This window comes from Heterodontus francisci, chromosome 18, assembly GCF_036365525.1.
Source record: "Heterodontus francisci isolate sHetFra1 chromosome 18, sHetFra1.hap1, whole genome shotgun sequence".
NCBI lineage: Eukaryota > Metazoa > Chordata > Chondrichthyes > Heterodontiformes > Heterodontidae > Heterodontus > Heterodontus francisci.
In genome coordinates, this window is record NC_090388.1 from 68,108,130 (window position 1) to 68,127,077 (window position 18,948).

General features: G+C 40.7%; 1 protein-coding gene across 6 annotated transcripts in view; it reads right to left on the reverse strand.

Moving 5' to 3' along the window:
• znf800a (zinc finger protein 800a) overlaps positions 1 to 18,425 on the reverse strand; it is a 115,052-nt gene extending 96,627 nt beyond the window's left edge. The window contains exon 1 of one of the 6 annotated variants that reach the window (XM_068050918.1): positions 18,190 to 18,425. The gene's annotated coding sequence lies outside the window, so the exon portion shown is untranslated. The other 5 variants (XM_068050914.1, XM_068050915.1, XM_068050917.1 and 2 more) reach the window with 5 other exon arrangements.
• Positions 18,426 to 18,948: the final 523 nt, after the last annotated feature.

Sequence of the window (18,948 nt, forward strand, 5' to 3'; positions counted from 1 at the left end):
AAAACCAGAAACTGAGAGGTGGAGGTAAAGCTGCATCTCAGGAATAGTGAACAGATGATTGAATTCACCATCAGACTTGAATGAGACTCCACACTTGCAAAGTTAGTTTTTTTAGGGCCAGTGAGGTTGTTCAGCAGTAATGATTACTTATTAAAAAACTCATTTATTCCTGAATGCACCAGCCCTAACTTTTTCCAGCCATTTTAAGCATGGAACTGCTGAGCAGGTACAACATGTTGACACCACTGCAGTCATTTCAATGCTGTGTTTATCAGAGAGGACTGCAGCAGCTCACCTTGTGGATAAGCAAGGTATCTCTGACGGAAACATTTGGAATTCCACATTTCACTGCACATGTGTGTACTCCTGAACTTCTTATCAGATTTCCTCCATTATAATGGTAAGCATTATTCTCATTGCAAATTCAGAGCCAATGTCTTTGTTGAAATGTGCTTTGACTTGTCCCACAAGTTTACTGCCTTAATCTACCTAATCTTTACAACATTTGTATTGAGTTAGGCTGAGGCATGATTTCAAAAAGTTGGCTTTAATTGGTATTGTAATTGAATTATGGGGAGCCACTACTAAACGGAAAGTAAAAATACTTGATTTATGTCTCAGTTGTATACGTGGAGGTTAAAATGGCATTTGATATGGTTCTGTACAAGGAATTGCTAGCTACTATTGAGTTGTTTGGATATGGAGGCAACTTCTGTTGTGAATAGGAAAGTTGTTGGAAAGCAGGAAGCACATAATTGGAATTAGGAGACATTCTCAGACTGATAGCGAGAAGTGTGAACCGAGGTTTTCACCATCTATAAATGATCTGAATTTGGGAAGAGAGGGGAATAAATTTAATGTTTGCAGATGAAACCATTTTGAATTGTGAGGAGAGCTCAACATTGAAAAAGAGTATGAACAGATTCAATAAGTGGATGCAACTATGACTGATGGAATTGCACAGTAATATACTTTGATCAGAATACGATCATTAGCTTATCTAGTCCACCCCTTCCAAACTTATCAGTTGCATTACTATGTTGCATGAACAAATAGCCTTGCATTCCCCTTCCTTTTAGAAATGTATCTGTAACTAAATGTGTGGTGGTATATTTCAGATGCAAAAAATAGCAGGTGGGAGCAAATCTAAATGGCAAAGCACTGGGGAGATAGGTGAACTGAGGGAATTAAGGATCCAGATAATTAAGTCATTAAAATCTAGCTCACAGGTGCAATGATTAAAAAGGCTAATGCGATGTTAGATTTTAATCACAAGAGATATGTAGAATATCGAAAAGAAGCACTGCTGCAACTGAACATAGCAATAGTCAAAAAACATTTGAAATACAATGTTCAGATTTGGGTTCTGATGAAAGGTCACTGACTGGAAACGTTAACTCTGCTTCTCTCTCCACAGATGCTGCCAGACCTGCTGAGTTTTTCCAGCACTTCGTTTTTATTTCAGATTTCCAGCTTCTGCAGTATTTTGCTTTTATTTTTAAGTTCTGATTTGGGTGTTGCCGCTTAGAAGGATATTGTGGCCTTGGAGAAAGTCCCTCAAAAATCCAGTAGGATAATAAAGGGACAAAACTATAACAAATGAACGGGTAAATTTGAGATGAGTGGTGGTCTTATTTAAAACAACAAAGGGAACTGACAAGGCAGATAGGAACTGATTCTGCCCTCTTATAAGAGATAACCTGGTTAAAAAATATCAGGAACAACTTCATACAAAAGAGGTGCGAGACAGTGGAAATCATTGCCACAGAAGACCACAGATGCAAAATCAACTGAAGACATTAATAGGAAGATGGATATTTTCTTGGTTGTTAAGTGGGAAAAAGCAGGGTTTTGAGGAAAATGGCTGACTCGAATCCAAAGTGAGAACACTATCAACTAGGCCAAACCAGAACATCCAAGAACAAAGGTGTTACGAAGTTTCACTGCAAACAAAGTGTAGAAAAGTGTGGCTAAGAATAGAACTGCCATAACTAACAAAGTGGCTTAGCAGGATTAATTGGCCAACTCCTGAGAGACACATTGCAGGCTTGAGGAAAGAGAAATCACTTTAGAAGTTTTTCTTGTACCCTATCTAGCATAATGTCATAAATTTGATATTAGCAGTTTTAGCTTGAGCTATCTGGTATTTCAGCATGGCGTTTTCCAACAATTAGAGAGGTCGGAAGTGTGTGATGGGCAATCCATGCTACCTCTGATATAACCCAGCAGTAATATAATGGACTGTTAGCCTTTCACCCTCACTATAAGCATATGGTCAAATTTCAGTTTATGAAGTGGCTACACTTGCGCAAGCTCATTTCTGTAGTCATACAGTGTTGGAGGACACAGTTCAAATTGTAACATGCTTGAATACTTTTTACATTCTTATTGGATCAGTCTGGGAGGGCAGAAAGAAAGAGACATCATTCACCAATGAAGCCTTTTTTTAAAACTGTGTCCAAGAAAAGTTGGCATGGCTAACTTATTAGATTTAATGGTATGTGGACCATTCATGAGAAAATAATCTTGTATCCCTGGCTGACCCCATTTAGACACCATCTACCCCGGTTGATAATGTTTCAGTATTGACAATAGTTGAATTGTCCGCGTCTAATACCACCTAGCCATGCCAGCCTGAATCTGATCCTTGGTAATGTAAGACTGCATGAAATAAAATTGCAAGTGTGAATACGGAAATGGAAATTTTTTTTTTATTCGTTTGTGGGATGTGGGCATCGCTGACTAGGCCAGCATTTGTTGCACATCCTCAATTGCCCTTGACAACTGAGTGGCTTGCTCGGCCATTTCAGTGGGCATTTAAGAGTCAACCATATTGCTGTGGGTCTGGAGTCACACGTGGGCCAGACCAGGTAAGGACGGCAGATTTCCTTCCCTAAAGGACCATATGGGTTCTTACAACAATTGAGAATGTCACCACTAGACTAGCTTTTTAACTCCAGATTTGTTATTAATTGAACTCAAATTCCACCATCTGCCATGGTGGGATTCGAACCCATGTCCACCAGAACATAAGCCTGGGTTACTAGTCTAGTGACATTACCACTACACCACTGCCTCCCCAAATCCTTTTGCTAAAACCAGTTACATTTTATTTATTTAAAATTTTGCCAACAAGATTTAAGCTACATCTACATCTCTTTACTGCTTTACATATTGAATACACCACTTTGAAACCAATTCCAGATTCAATCCCTGGTCTACATTTAGTTGAGTGATGCCACTCTTAGCTATGGTGGAGGTACTAGAATTGGCAGTTTATCATTTTAGAGAGGGGAGAGGAACTAATAAAAGCCAGAATCCCAGTACCTTCTCACTAACCAGTAACTCCTGCTATGAAGTGACAAGATTGATCTTGGGTTCCCCAGTAACAAACAACAAATCAACACTCCTTTTCCAAGCAGCACAAGAAGAATGGTCACTATGTAAGTCACTGCAATCACGTGAGGAGGGCTAAGGGTAAAAGAAATAAAACCATTACATCAAAATACAGTAATCAGTCTCAAAGGTTGAATTCAAGGGCATGTCACAGAAAGAATATTTATTTAAGGAAGACATATAACCACACAGGTTATATGATAATTGATGCGATCCAAGTGAGGTCTGTACCTTCAGCCCACACATTTCATAATTGGAAACGCTAGCCTTAAAAATCAGGGCATTTTGTTTCACCATGCATAATGCGATTAATATGCAAATAGCCTAAGGAACTCATTTCTTACTATTATTTAGGTTTCCAAGCAGTTTAATACTGTTTCACAAATAATGGTTTCCACAAATTCAACTATAAATTAGATACTTTTGGTCTGATGTGCTTAATTTGTTTTTTCTCCCCTCCCAAGCTTTGTATTCAGATGGATTATTATTTAATACTTTGATGGTAGAGTTTAAGCCTTAAACTCAGTACCATCAAAACATAAAATTGTGTTAATTCCTCTGACTGAGCAGCATCAAAACAACAGATTAAACATTTCAGATTTGCTTCCTTCTAACTCCTGTAACTCCAAGAAGCAGCTTTAGGACCAGCTGCTTTGGTATTAAAGGACATGTTAAAATTCAGAAATGATGCACCAAGGTTAATACACTGGGATTGAAATCCGCCTGCAAGATAGTAACAGGTGATAGGTATCTGCAGGTATATTGAATTAAATTATAGGTTTAATATATTTCTTCAGTTTTCTGTGTTTCTCTGTTGTCAATCAATGTCAATTTCAGTGCATAATTGCCTTAAATTTAAAGCAATGCCACAATCATAAGACAAAATAAAACTGTACTCAGCTTTCTGAATCCAAAGTATAAAGGGTGTAAAAGAAACGTAATACATTTATTGCACAAGTATGTAATTCCATTGCAAACCTTTGCCTCCTTGCTACCCTCTCCCATGACAGAATATCAGACTGTTATAAATGTAGCATTAATTGCACATTTGTAGCCAGGAATGAGATTGACATAACATGTAATGGCACAATAGTAAACAATTAAATCTCTTATGGTTTAAATTTTCAGATCTCTTAAAATATTAAGCAAATAAAGTGCATTTCCCCCTGAATTTTTGCAATTACTTCATCCTGATCTGTTGTAGACATTTTTCAGTGCCATTCCATTTCCACATTTTCCAAATCACAGAAAATAACTAGCTTGTCATCAATATATTTACAGTAATGATTTAAAACCTAGAATGGCTTTAAATTTGCAACAGATATGCTACCAATAACATTTTACAGCATTTCGAAGCAAACATGGTTCCAATTTTTTTCCACTTTCAATCATTTACAATTGTTCCATCTCCCACTCTATGTACTTTTATCCCAACCAAGATGAAGGACTGCTAACTGGATTCCAAGGATACTCCTAATTCAAGTGTTACACTAGGTGCTGGAGTAGTGACTCCCTTGTGCAGGTGAAGTCAGTACCAAGAACACTAATGCAACAGCTAACTGTACCACCTGGAGCCCATTTGTTTTCAGAACAGTAGTTTTTGATGCAAAACTGCCATTGTCCAATTTCTGTTTAACTTGTATTTATTTAATATTCAGTCTTGTCTTCATCAGGCATCTGTACTCTATTTAGTCCAGAGCACTAAATTACACTGTATTAAAATAGAAATTAATAGATCCAATTAGTTCAGTTGGTAGCACACTCACCTCATAAGTTAACAGCTGTGGGTTCAAGCCCCACTCCAGGACTTGAACACATAATCTAGGCATACATTCTGTTGCAGTATTGAGGAAGAACTTTTTGGATGAAATGTGAAACTGAGCTCCTGATCCACAGGTAAATATCTCATGCCATAATTTAAGAAAGGAGAAGGAAAGTAATTTAGTGCCCTTGTCAACGATTATTTGTCTCATTACTTATTATAGATCTTGTTTGCAAAATGGATGCTACATTTTCCTAAACAGTAATAATCAGCACAGCACTTCAAAGCAATGCACTACATATGAAGTAAAGATATTCTGAGCCTGGATTTTGCTGTAGAAAATAATGGTGAGGCTAAGAATGCCCACCGTTATTTATGTGAAAATTGGACTTCAACATCTGGCTTGGCAAAATGCAGAGATCCCGACGTTGGTGTTCCCAACGTCCTGCTCTTCCAGAAGCTGCCTGAAAAAGGCACCTTGTTGTCTGACTCATCAGACTCATACTGAACAGCCTAAGGTTGCTCCACTTATCTCATAGATACAGACTAAATTCACCTAAAAAAGGTCAAAGCTTATCCATTCCAAGTACCCTTTTAACAGTGTGGTAAGTCTTAATTATTGACAAATAACCTCTCTGGTTACTGAAAATTAACTTGTACAATAATAAAAGATTTTTTTTATGAACATGCTAGTTAATCTCCCACAGTAGCTGCACATGATCAGTCAGAGAATATGGTCACTCGTTTCCCTGCCTGTGTCATCTTTGTGTTACTGTTTCTCTCTGCCTCGCTTTCTATTCTGTTACTTCCCTCCCTTTAACTCCTTGTCCTTCTCTGTCCTTACCAGCTTTGATGTTGGACTTTTCCTTTTTTGGGGTGGGTAGAGAAAGAAGCCACCAATGGCTGATAGCTGCATTTTATGAGTGGGGGTTATGGGAGAAATACAGATCTCATTTTTTATCCTACCCCTTCTCTCAATCAGTAACATTCTCCCTCCCAGTTTACCCCTGAAAGTGAGCCATTAGAGACTAGAGGTCCCCTAACCTTCAGCCAGCTTCCCTTCTCCCCTCCCTGTCTGTTAACAAATTCAACACTAATTTAAATCAAACTAGAATGAGGAAAGATACTGCCTGCCTTTCCTCTACTGATGTCTTTATCGTCATATCACACTCTTCCTCTTTTACAGATGTTTGAAATTAAACCTCCCCTCACATACTTAAGCCATTGACATTGATCTTTTATAGCTGTTAACACGGGGGAGATCATTAGTTTCTTCAAAATGATTTTTTTTTTTAAATACTAAAGTAACATTAAATGAACACACGATGAACACTATCTTTGTCATTCCCTTTCGCTACAGTGTGTCTTCCTCCCTCCCGCCCCACCATCACACATGGGCCCTAATACACAGCTATAAGCAATAATTAGAAGTTGTTGTTTTCTAACCATCAACATAAGAAAGATAATTAGCTGGCTTCAAAATTCATCTTTTGTTTTGATGAAATGAATATCAACATGAAGGCTTCACTGCTCTCCCTCAGCTTAATACACTTTCTGATGTTTACAGAGCACAAAATAAAAGCTACAAGTTTCTAATCAGAAACTGTAATTTTCCTTCCTCACTCACATACATAGAAATGCATACAGAAGCACAACTTCAACCACTTATCATCTTGTTTTTAACAACTATTTGAAGAAAAACTAATGGGCAAAAACTGTTACAACTACAGGAAAAATATTCCATTAGTACAACTGATTGAATAGTACTGATGAACCTTAAGAAGCTAGGCACACTACATATGCTCAGGCTACACAGTCCAAAATCAGCTCACATAACCTTTGGAAAAAAAATAAATTCAAACCTGGGCTTTTTGGAAAACCTCAGGCCTTCAAGTAAAAATTATAATGAAGGCATTAAAAGACACAAAAAGCAAATCAAAAGATAACTTTAATCAGGTTATTGTGAAATAAGTTTTGTTTAAAACTTTATTTTAGACTTTAGAAATTCCCAGAAAGCATTGAGTAATTTGTGGGAACCCAGTGAATAAATGAAAGCATGGATAACAATATAATTTTACTATAAAATAGCAGCCATTATGTATCACACAGGACTACACCCTTAACGTTGAAAGAGCATCACAGCGCCATCTATAGGAATAACAAGTACTAAAAAGTTTGCAATGGAATATATGCACTAATATATGGATTGATACATTCAAGAAACTACTTAAGTAAATAAGATTGTGGGTGTTGACGTTTTACTTTTCTATTGCAAAATATTAAATCTTCTAACGATAGAATTCTTCCTACTCTCCCTGTAAGTATATCAATGACACATTCCAAACTAGATCTCCTCAGGCCTAAACCAATGCCACTCTACAACCAATTATCAGATAGCAGGTGAACAGCCCTCAAATTTCCCTTTATGTGGGGAACAGGGCTGGTGTCCTTACAATGCATAACCTTGAGATCACAGTTGAAATCAAGAACTTGTCACTCAGTGCATAGTCACAACACCAACTCAAGAAAGCAAGATGCCTAATTGTAGGACATTTTTTTCTTGATTTTTCAAACAAATTATTACTACAGGAATAAGCCCAGAAGACAAAAAGGAGAACCATTACGGGTAAAATCCTTTATATTTCACTCAGGCAATTCTTCTTCATCAAACCATGTATGGCACCATCCTCAAATTGGCATTCGTTTCCCTGGCCCCTCCCCATCTCCAAGTCATACACAGACAGAAAGAATGACTTACATGCAAGACTTTTCACAATATCAGTAAGGTTGTGGAATGCCATTGGCCTATTTAATTCATCAGTCCAGTAAAATCCTATTGCTGTATCCAAATGGTTTTTAAATAATTTAGGGTTTTTTTGTCTTCCATTACTCTTCCCAGTAGCTCATTCCATCTGTTGTATGAAGAACATTTTGCCATCAGTTCTAAGTTTATCTTCTACTAGTTGTAACCTAAGTCTTCCTGGTCCTACTCTATCAATTTAGTTTGCAATAATTTTACAGCTTTAGCTTTTCCATATTGCTTGTGACATTATATGTCTCTATAAAACAAGCTCTCAGTCACCCAATTCTGAGACGGAAAGGTCCAGGTTGCTCCCATCTTTGTTCACAGCTCAGATGTCTACCCTTAGAGATTAGATCCTGTGGCTCCTCTCTCAACTGGTTCCAATGCTTGCATCTGGTGACACAACACTCAACATTTGATCTGATCTAGGCAACAGCACTATACAGTTTGAGCATGATTTTTCTCGGACTTGTACTCTGCTACTACGGTTATGCGGTCTCGCATTCTATTTGCTCTAATGATTGCTGCTCTCAAGTGGTTAGATATGTTGATCATCCATCAAGTCTATGAGGACCCTAGATCTCTCCTAATTTTATCCTTACTTATTTCAAAACTATTCATGGAAGTGAGTGTTGCCCATTTTTCGATGTGCATTACTTCACACTTCCATATTAAATTTCCCCTCCCATTATTCTGCCCACTTCTATGTTCTGTATTTCTCAACTCCAGAGAATTAACTACCCCTCCTAGTTTGGTCTTATCTGCAAATTTAACAAATTTAGAGTTTCTGAATCTACGTCAATGACATAAAACAGATATGGTGAACCCAATATCAATTTCTGAAGCATTCCACAGAGCACTTCACTCCACCTCTCTCCACAACTGCTACCTATTGATTTCTACCATCCAGCCAATGTCTTATATATTCCCATGCTTCACCCTAAATCCTCACTGAAGTGAGCTTAACTATTATATTAGTAAACATAACTTTGTCAAATGCTTTTTAGAAGTCTAGTTAAACCCTGCTGTTAGAATTTCCAAGGACCGGCCATTATGACTTTTTTGAGGAACTGATGTCAAAGAGACTAATCAGGCTGAATCCGGCCCTTTGGAATCCATATTAACTGTCATTTACCAGTTTCTTACTGCAGATAATCCTCACGTTTCCTGCTGATAATTGATTCAGTTACCGCATACAATATTGAAATGAAATTAATGGGAATATCATTGTTTACATCTGCTTTGTTGCCCTTCTTATAAATGTGCACCATGTTAGTACCATCCCAGTGTTCAGCGAATCCCTTATAACGGGAGTCAATGTCTCATAAAGCTTTTCCCTTCTCTTAGCACTCTGGGATAAATACAAATCTTTCCCTGGGATTTATTTGTTTTGAGTCCTTTCAGCTTTTCTAGTTATTTGTATCAAAGTCATTTATTTCACTTAGGTTATTACTTAGAGAGCACACAGTACTCTCTTTGTGTGAAAGATTGAAGGAGGTAATCATTCACAAAACTAACTCGCATATTTATCCTTTTTTTTCAGCTCAGTTTGCACCTTTTTGTAGTTCTCACATCTTTTACTGCTATCTTCCTGTTGAATGACTGATAGATTCTCTTGCTATAAGGTTGTGTGTGTGCAGCTACTTTTTGGACTGTTCTTGCTCTTGTACTGAGTTTCTGCACAGTGAACTTCTTCACTTTTCTCCCTGCAGGATTTGTAGAGATGGTTCTTCCATTTCACTTCTGATAAATTTATCATTTAAAGGAAATGTGGAAATGCTTGCTAATCATAGGCATGTGTTTATCCTGAATGCTTTGTAATGTTCACTTGTCTTCTGCTGAAGCACTGTTAACAACTGCACCCAGCAACCCCCACCCCACCCCATCCTAAATGGCCAACCATGCCAAAGACTTGCAGGTTGATAGGTTAATTGGCCATTATAAATTGCCCCTAGTATAGGTAGGTGGTAGGGATTAGTGTAGGATTAGTATAAATGGGTGGTTGATGGTCGGCACAGACTCGGTGGGCCGAAGGGCCTGTTTCAGTGCTGTATCTCTAAACTAAACTAAACTAAACTAAACTAAATCAATTTGCTAAAACTGTTCCTTTACTTCTTTGAAGGTAGCACTTGAAAGCTATGTACCTGACTCCTGGTTTTTGGTATTTCTGAACACCAAGACAAGCTGAACTTTATCATTCTTTGGTTACTACTGTCCAAGTGTGTCATGCTATCTGGTCAATTACCATAATCAGGTCAAGGTGCGCTCTGCCTTTTTACCCCATAGTGTGAAGAATGGCTCAGAAACGACGAGATTTTTAAAGTAAAGACTTATATAGACCTTTCATGACATCCAGATGTCCCAAAGCCAATGAAATACTTCTGTAGTGTAGTCACTCTTGTAATGTAGGAAACATAGCAGCCAATTTGTCCACACCAAGCGCCCACAAACAGTAATGTGAAAATCTGTTCTTAGCGATGTTTGCTGAGGGATAAATATTGGCCACGATACCAGGAAGAACTCCCCCGCTCTTCCTCGAATAGAACCACAGAATTATAGAATGGTTACATCACAGAAGGCAGCCATTCGGCCCGTTATTTCCATGCCAGCTCTCTGCAAGAGCAACTCAGCTAGTCTCACTCCTTTTCAAGTTTTCCTTTTCAGATCCTTATCCAATTCTCTTTTGAAAGTCACTACTGAATCTGCTTCTGCCACAGTCTCAGATCCGAACTACTTGCTGCATAAAAAGTTTTCTTCGTGTCACCATTGGTTCTTTTGCCAAACATCTTATATTGATGTCCTCTGGGGTTTCTATCTACTCTGCCTAGACCCCTCATGATCTTGAGCACCTCGATCAATCTCCTCTCAACCTTCTCTTCGGAAAGCAGATCCAGCTTTGCCAATCTATCCACATAACTGAAATCTGTCTTACCTGGAACCATTCTCACCCTCTCCAAGGCCTTCACAGCCTTCCTAAATGTGGTGCCCAGAACTGGACACAATACACCAGTTGAGGCCAAGATAGTGTTTTATACAGGTTCACCATAACTTCCTTGCTTGTGTACTCTATGTCCCTATTTATAAAGCCCAGGATCCCATATCCTTTATTAACACTTTCCCAACCTGCCCTGCCACCTTCAACAATTTGTGCACATATACCCCCAGGTCTTTCTGTTCCTGCATCCACTTTAGAACTGCACCTTTATTTTGTGTTTCCTCTCACCATTCTTTTTACGAAAATGTATCACTTCACACTTTTCTGCATTAAATTTAATCTGTGACGTGTTCGCCCATTCCACCAGCCTGTCTCTGTCCTCTTGAATAATCACTATCCTCCTCACAGTTCACAAAACTTTCAAGTTTTGTGTCATTTTCAAATTCTGAAATTGCGTCCTGTACACCCAAGTCTAGGTCATTAATATATACCAAGCAAAGCAGTGGTCCTGGTGTTATAATTCTAAAGGGAGTGCAGGAGCAGAGGAACCTGGGGGTATATGTGCATAAATCATTGAAGGTTGCAGGGCAGATTGAGAAAACAGTTCACAAAGCATACGGAATCCTGGGCATAAAGCACAAAAACAAGGACGTTATGATAAACCTGTATAAAAGACTGGTTCAACCTCAACGGAGTGCTGTAATCAGTTCTGGACACCACACTTTAGGAAGGGTGTTAAGGCATTAGAGAGGGTACAGAAAAGATTCACAAGAATGGTTCCAGGGATGAGGAACTTCAGTTACATGGATAGGTTGGAGAAACTGGGCTGTTCTCCTTGAAGAGAAGATTAAGTAGAGAGTTGATAGAGTTGTTCAAAATCATGAGGAGTCTGGACAGAGATGATAGAGAGAAACTGTTCCATTGGCTGAAGGATCCAGAACCAGAGGACATAGATTTAAGGTGATTGGTTGGCAAAAGAAGCAATGGCAACATAAGGAAAAACTTTTTTTTTTAAAACACAGCGAGTGGTTAGGATCTGGAATGCAATTGCTGAGAGTGTGGTGGAGGCATATTCAATTGAGACATTCAAAAGAGAATTGGATAATTATCTGAAGAGGAAACATCTGCAGGGCTATGGGGAAAGTGGGACAAGGTGAGTTCCTCTTCAGAGAGCTGGGACAGACATGACAGGCGAATGGCCTCCTTCTGTGTTGTAACCATTCTATGATTCTCGTATCAACCCCTGATGAACCCCTCCAGTCTAAAGAGAACCATTCAGCACTGCTCTCTTTCCAGTCACTGAACCAACTTTGTATCCATGCTGCCACTGCCCCTTTTATTCCACAGGCTTGCCAGCAAAGTTGAAGCCCATTAAGTGGAATAATGTGGTATATTTTGTGGAATAGTACTGAGATCTTATGTCCATCTGAGGGGGAAGACAGGGCCTCACTTTAATATCTCATCTGAAGGACAACACCTTCAACAGTGCAGCACTCCCTCAATACTGCTCTGAAGCATAGGTTGGGATTATATGCTCATGCCTCCAGTTGTTCCCTCCACGGCTCATTGCTCAAACAAAGAATGACAACACTCAACCTTAAGCTGAGCTTCAATTGACAGCAAGGCACGTCAATCACAAATAATTCTATAAAAAACCTCAGAAAAACTACTTTTTGAAAATGTCCCAAAGTAACAAAATGGTTTATATCAGGCAATTAGTATTTTAAATATTTAAGTTGCCTCACAAGCTTTGACATTTTTCAATTGAGAGTGTTTCACTCACACGTATCTTTTTGTAATAACTGAATAATCATGCACCACCCAAACAGAAAACCCTCCAAGAACCCTCATGCACTTTGACATTGATAAAGTGCTGACTGAAAAATCTTTTTTTTAAAAACAACCCTTCCAACAGGCATTATTTTAAACTATTCACAAAACAGAAGTGACAGAGGATTGGAGTCAGCACCCATGTTATTTCCAGGCACTACAGACCATTACTCTGCTTTTTCATCCCCCTGCCATCCAGCTGTTCCTGTTAAAATTCATTTTGTCTGGCTTTTGCTCAACCCATTTACTGAAGTTGCCCCAATCAGAAAAAAAATCCTGTGTGACTGGAAAACCTGGTGCCTTATCCCTATTTGTTCACTCCATCCTCCTCCATCATCTCTTCTCTTTGAGTCCACCTCTATTGTACCAGTCTCTCACGGTTCTTGTTCTACCTGTCTCAGTATAGCCAGCACAGCTCCTGCAATGGCTTCTGCTCCCACATCCATCTGAACACTTTTTTAAACATTACATCAGCATATTCTTTGACTCTCCATGATCAATGCAACTGGAGATCTATTAGTGCATGCATCTCTAAAATATGTATTGCAGAGTATGGTAACTGAATAACTATGCAACTCGAAAACAAACCAGAAACACCGTGTTCCTCCAAGGTTCCTTCCTTGACCCATCCTATTCCTTATACATGCTGAATACAGGTAATGTTGCCGGCAAGCACGGAGATTACTTCTACCTATGATATCCAGCTTTGCCTTTCTGCCAATACTCTCAAATTAACAACTGCTGCTATATTGTGAGACTTCCCATTAACCATCAAGTCATGGATAAGCTAGAACTTCCTCAAACTAAACATCAGGCATAAAAATAGCCATCTATTCGGCTCTTGCCAGAAATTCTAATTTGGCCTCCAGTTGTTCCCTCCACAGCTCATTGCTCAAACAAACAAAGAATGACAGCACTCAACCTTAAGCTGAGCTTCAAGATCCACATCCAGTCCACCACCAAAATTGTTCATTTCCATCTTCATAGCACTGCCTGCCTCTGCACCACCAGTCAAACCCTCATTCACCCCAGTCACCTCCAGGCTCAATTTTTTAATGCCCTCAAACTGAGTTCCACCCTACACAAACTCCAACTCTATCTGTATCCTATCCCACACCAAGTCCTCGTCAACTTACACTCCAGTCCTCATTGCCCCATGAGATCTCGCTTCCCAATGCATTAACTTCAAAATCCTCATCTACAAATTCCTTGTTGATCTAGCTACACCCTTCCTTTACAACCTTCCTCAAACTAACAATTGAACTGTCCATTTTTTGAGTCTGAATCCATACCCTTGGTTATAAGCACCAGAACCTGCAGCATTATGGACCTGCCTGCTAGAATCACACCCCATTTTCCCTTCATATGCCTACTCTAAACTCATTTCTATTTCTCCTTGTTGTTCATTTAGATGTTCCCCGATTTCTGCCCAGTGTCCAGTCACCCTGTGAAGCACCTGGGGACATTTTGTGACATTAAGACCCTAGTTAAATCTAAGTTGTTGCCTGGTCAATTCCAACAATAAATGCTGGAATTCTGTAATAACTGCTGGTGAACAAAACCTTGAATACTACCAGGCATGCTCTGTAAGCTCTCTAAGAAATATTTATTTAAATACACCTTCATCACAATATCCTTTAAAAGCCCACACTGGCCAATTTTGACGATTCTATCACAACTTCGGTAACTTAAAAGAGAAATCCTGTTTGTGTGATGTTAGCAGCAGAAATTATTTTTAAAAACACACTTTTCCCTTTCATAGAGTCATTTCCTCCCCTGAAGGTGACTCATGCTGGTCTATAGAGGCTGGTAGTTCTCTGGTACCTCACCTACGTATGGCCATTTTCCAGCTGCAAGTTCAGACAAGCCAAATATTCTGTGTTTTTTTGGGGGGGGGTGGGGGGGGGGGGGGGAAGAGAAACATTTCACTATAGCGAAGCTTGATCCTTTCTCACCTACTGTCCAAACAAAACCACTTTCCATCAGGAGTCACTCAATGCAACCAAGGGCGCAACTGCTGAATTATGTTTTCCTTGGCAAGCCAGAGGCATTGTGTTCATTTGTAGTAACCCCCATTGGTGCCATAAACTGGGATTTTCCAATTCAAAAGGGAGGAGGAATTATATCTGAGGATCTGGCAGTCTGACCGACTCAGTAGCATACTGTGCAGAGTATTTACCCCGAGACATCAGGGAAGCTCCCTAAAATGTCAAATGCATATAATATTTTTTTTAAATCTTTTAAAGAAACAATTGAAATCTAAAGCTTCTCCAAAACTTCTGCGATAAACCATAATTCAATGGAAATTTGGAGATGTGTATTTCATCCCTCTCCTCCTGCTCATAATCAAACTTTATTCCCCTGACAAGCTTGTTCCTGCGCCTGTCACAGTACGTGACTGAACAACTGCAGAGGTGAAAAGCTTCATGCAATTTGCTTATCTAAGATTCCCTTTAGAAATAAAGCCCAAGTAGAATTGTTTTTAAATTGGAGTGCCAGAATAGTTAATAATACAATTCTAGTATAATTGTTGTTAAATTTGAGTGGCAGAATAGTTAATAATACAATTCTAGTATGATTTTTTTTAAACTTGTGGGGAAAAATTTAGCAGTGAATGTGTGGCTATTACTTTGATTTTCACTCGGTTAACCCAATGTAACCATAACGTGCATTCCCAAATACAATGTTGCAATTTCCAAGGCAGCCCATCATAGAGGAACAGACCCAGTAATGAGTCTATCCGACTTGTACCTGTGACTAAATTTATATTAGTTAATTATATAAAGTAAACCCAACCCAATAATTGGCCTTGAAATTATTTTAGAGATTTTCATAATTCCACACCTTCAAATAATGGGTGCTTGTTAATAGTTTAATGAAAACAAGTGATGATGATGCACCCTGGACATGTGTCAGTATTGAGATCATTCTTACCCCCACCCCCCCCCCAAAAAAAATTGAAAGAAAAAAAATTGCAACAGTTAGGCTTGAAAATGCTACTCCATAATTTCTCAAATGGATTTCCGAATGATGTGCTTGACACGACTGGAGAACTGAACCACAGGGCAGTTGACAGTATTGTTCAGAACTTAAAATGACGCAAAGCAACATTCAATAACGCAGCAAACGTCGGCTTTACTTCCTCAGCCCGACATAGCGAATAGCAATTTTTACTTTTTAAAAAAATCCCCAACCATAACGCAGTCCGCCTGTAAAACCCCCACTTCTCAGCTGAGGCAATGGGGAGCCCCAAATGAAGACCAGGATACCCCCAACTATCTCCATGGTGGGGAAATCCGGCTACAACAACCCATGGCAAAACTTCTTTGAAAATATCGACACGAATTGCAACTGCCACCCCCACCCACCACCACCGCCCACCGGTTACTCTGTCACTCGGTATCGGGGGAATAGAGGGAGGAGGAAGGGAGGGAGTTTGCCGCCTCTTGTGCTCATGTTCGATCGGCTGCTTCACTCGCGAACAACCTCAACCAGGCTGCGTGGCGCATTTGCATTCGGCGTGACCTGAACATTACCTCAGTTCTGAGCAAGTGTGGACACAACTCTCGGCGGTCCGGCTCCCCAGTCAACCCACTATCACCCTCACTGTGTCACCTGCACTTCAAGAATTTTATTTAAAAAGAAAAACAAGTTTTTTTATCCACAATTCCAAAAAAAAACTATCCTCCCTCTCGGTGCGCTTCTAAAAGGCAAACAATTATTTAAAACGTATGTTATTGTCACTATGTTTGATTGTTGCCACTAAACGTTCCGTTTAGCCATTTCACAGCCTCTTCCCCTTCTCTCGCCGGCTTTGGTGACTCCTCCACGCCGGGAACGCATGAAGTGAGACCGTGGACTCGGTGCCATTTGTCAGCCTCCCTTCCCCAAGCAGCGCGGGTCTCTGGCAGCTCTTGCGGGCCGCACAGGGGAAGGGATACAATAAGTTAGCAGCAGCGGCTACACTGTAGCGAGCCGGGGAGAGCCGCCACTCGCTGAAACACTGAATGGGGCTTCAGCCAACACCCAGACTGCGAGCCCCGCCAGCGGCTACAAGATGTCAGCTCCGAGTGTGCGCAAGGCAACATTTCGGTTGCGCAGTTCCAGTCTCAGTACTTAATACAAATAAACCCCGCTTTTACCTGACAGCCAAAACTCCGGCTCTTAAAGCAAACCTGGCTTTTTTTTAGCCCCGTCTTCTTGCCACCTCCCGGGCGCACAAAACAGCTCTTTTTTTCCTCCCTGTGGCACGATTTGCATCGCCCTATTATCCAAAAGGACAGAGAGAGAGGGAGGGGGGAGGGGGGTGGAAATCCTCTTTAACAGCTACTTTGTCAACAATAAAAAGACTCGAATTTGGACCATTAAAAAGGCAGATTAACTTGATCAAAGGCACGATTGAAGGCTACAAAACATAAACGTTTTCAATCTGCACGGAATGGTGCCCCACGCTCGCAGTCACTTCACCAGAACACTGAGACTGCAGCGCAAAGAGAGAGAGAGAAAGGGAACAGAGGAGAAAATGCAAAGAAAGCAGCAGCAAAAACTGATGCAAAAAGCCCAATAGCCAGAAATCTAGAGGGCGAAAGGAAGGCAACCGGATTCCTTTTTTTTTGCCATGACATTTTTTGTAACAAAAAAGGCGACTGATGCCCATGATGAGAGAGGGGAGAGTGATTAAGCGAAGACTGTGCTGTTGAGGTGGATACCTGTGCCAAGTGGTGCCCGCTGGGGCTCTCCCGCTGCCCGTGCGCCTTTGGCGGCTGCCCGGTGCCCCGCACGGTTCCAAAGAGGCAGCAGCTTGGCGCACGGCACCGGGGTCACCCCTTCCGCCTTTACGCGCCTGTCAAAACCCCGGGGCTTGATAGCAAATGCAGATGCAATTCTACGTTCAACAGATCCTTTGTGTTTAAAAAGGAAAAAAAAAAATCCAAGCTCAGCTATTTTTTTGCAAAATTGCAATGAGGCAAAAATGTGTTTTTTTAAAAATTCAAACACCGGCCTTTCCTGCTTGCCTCTCCTTTTAAATCAACTTTCTGCAACGCGTAAATATAAATCCACACACGCATTTTTATTAATTCGCAAAAATCCCGCCGCACGGACACACACAGATCAGCTCCCGACCCCTGGCTTTGCTCCTCTCTCCTCCAGCCCCTGTCAGGAGAGAAGCGCAGGAGCCAGAGGCGCCATTTTCTGTCAACCCAGCCGAGGACGGAAATCCACCGCTCCACAACTTCCAAGTTTGCGATCGCAGCGCGCAAGCACTAGGCCCCCCAAACCCCGGCTTCGCTTAGGTCTCACCTGGGAGGAGAAGGAAGGGAGTAACGGCCCCCTTTCTCTCTGTGTGTCTGCTGCCCCGCTCGATTGTAGCTGCCTCTCCTGGTGTGTGTTGTATGTGTGTGTGTGAGGTATTTTGTGAGGGGAGGGGTTGGGTGGCGGGGCGGGCGAAGAAGCTTTCCTTACCCCAGCTCCCTCTCCCTGTTCCCCCAGCCGTGCTGTGTGGAGAGGCTGCTGACGGCGCCCTCGCTGCGGTGGAGGGGGTGGGGAGGATCTGCCAGTGGTTTGGCCCCTTCTTTCCTCAGTGCGATGTCCGGGGCGAATGAGCCAGCGCCGTCTGGAAAGAGAAAGACACACACGCCTGATGCCAGAGTGCACCGAGCTGGAGTGGAGGGATGAGGCCAGCACACACTGAGTGTGTAGAGCTGGATTCCCGTCTGTCAAGGGATTCAGGGACTAGGCAACTGGATGGAGATTGAGTGATTGCTCCTGGGGCTGCCTCCAACCTTTTGTCACACACACAACCTTGCCTTGCGCAAAAAAAGGTACAGGGGATCAGACATCAGCAAGCAATATAGCAACCCAGCAGCAGGCAGGATGTATAGCATGGGAAGATTAGGGTTTAACATCCCCTGCCCCTTAACATTTTCAGATCGAGTGGGGCAATTTCATTTCTACCTTCCGTTTAAAATTATCTCTTGATTGCTTTTCTGTGAACATTAGTTTCATTTTCAGATGTCTATCAAATCCCAAAAGAGTAGCTTTAAGTTTAAAAAAAAAATTTAACGCTTAACAAATTTAGAAATATTCCCAATCTGTTACTAATTTAGATTATTTTGTTCTGATTTAACTGCGATTTAATCTTTGGAAGATTTGCAAAAAAAACCCCTGATGTTTGGCGCATAGGAATTGTACTTATTTTCAGCCTAATCGGTTACTTCAAAA